Raw genomic sequence first — 1,980 nt, forward strand, 5'->3', positions numbered from 1 at the left:
CTCCCTCCCTCCCTCCCTCCCTTCCTTCTTTCCTTTCTTTTATAATCCACTGAGTCCAATTAGTGTTGTCTATATGTATATGGCGTAGGATCGTCCACTGGGGCATAAAAGACATCCACCAACAATTCAAAAGTTCTAGCTCAGTGAAAATAATTTCTTTCTAAATAAGATTTTTTTATACGTTGCATGTCTTTCTTCAAAGCTGACTATAATATTATTCTTAGCAACTGATTGTCTTAATATAGTGGTTATAAATATTTTTCTTCCAACACTGATAATAGGTTTTTTTTCCAAAAATATTTTTTATTGAAAACTTTTTGTTTTACCGAAATGAAAAAAAAAAAAACAGTTCTGTGCTGAAAGACAGGAAAAATATTGTGATGGTCACGTCAGCTCACATGGATCTACCACCCTCTTGGGCATGCTGGCAATGAGCTGTGTAGGTTAGGTTAGCCTCTGGGTATATCTGTGAGGGGTTTCCTAGATCCGGATGAGGTAACGAGATCCATGCTGAATGTGGGCAGGACCCTTCCCTGCTCTTGGAGTCCTGGAATGAAGAAAACATGGAGGCAAGCTGAGCACCAGCATTCATCAATTTTGCTGTGCCAGTGTGAGGCAGCATTACCAGCTGCCTCATTCTCTGCCTCTGTGACTGTCCTAGCATGATATAGTATTCTTGTAACGTGAGCCAGAGCAGACTCTTCCTCCATTAGGGCTTTTCAGTCATTTTGCTTCAGCAGTGCAGATAGTAAAAGATAAGGAAAACCAGCCTGTTTGAGCTCCTGGGATTGGTTACCTTATCAAATAGATCAGCAATATTGATTGTGAAATCCATAAATACTAAAGTGCTAGTATTAATGAGTATATTTTTGAAGTTCAAATCAATTAAAAGTTATAGATTCCATACAGCCCTTGGATCCTAGCATTCTTATCACCGAAGGGCTAATATAGTAATGCTCTTAGAAGAACCACACAAAGTGATGTTAATTATACATTTTCCTAAATAGCCTTTACTGAGTGAGAGAAATGTAGTTGTATTCCTCATCAAGAATGGTTTTGGTTTTTGACAAATGCTGTTTTTTTTTTTTATTGGCTATTTTGTTTATTGAAATTTTAAATGCTATAATGCTTTCCTGTTTTCCCCTCCACAATCCCCTATCCCTTCCTTCCTTCCCCTGCCTTTATGAAGGTGTTCCCCCACCTGCCCACCCACTTCTGCCTCAGCACCCTAGCATTCTCCTACCCTGGAACATCGAGCCTCCACAGGACCAAGGGGCTCTTCTCCTGTTGATGCCTGAGTAGAGCAGAGATTGAAGGAACGGCCATCCAGAGACTGCCCCACCTTGAAATCTATCCCATCTGCAAACACCAAACTCAGACACTATTGCTGATGCTAAGAAGCACTTGCTAACAGGAGCATTTAAAAAAAAATAGAGATTGAGATGAACACTTTTTGGTGTTTTAATGTGGCAAGTTGTATTAATTTTAATTTTAAGTCTTTGTTTTTTGAAATAAAAGTATAATTACATAATTTTCCCTCTCCCCCTTTCTGTCCAATGCCTCTCATGTGCCTAGGCCCTTCTGCATAACCCCCTTTTCTTTGATATATATATATATATATATATATATATATATACATATATATATATTCCTAAATATGTAAATATATCCTGCTTGATTCATATGTTACTTACATATAATTTCAGAGCTTAATACTTGGTTATTATAAACATATTCATAAAAGTCACAATTTTTAACAACTTAAAATACAATTTATACATTATGAAGTCTACCTATTTAAACAAAAGTAAGATGTAGGTGGTTTGCAGTATCCGGTTCAGTAGTATACACTAAACCTAGGATTGTGTTACACTTAACAGAAAAATTCTGTGTTTGCTAGGCCCCGGCATAGTCTCACAAGAGAGAGCTATATCAGGGTCCTTTCAGCAAAATCTTGCTAGTGTATGCAATGGTGTCAGC

Source organism: Mus caroli, chromosome 6 (genome assembly GCF_900094665.2).
Source record: "Mus caroli chromosome 6, CAROLI_EIJ_v1.1, whole genome shotgun sequence".
Lineage (NCBI taxonomy): Eukaryota > Metazoa > Chordata > Mammalia > Rodentia > Muridae > Mus > Mus caroli.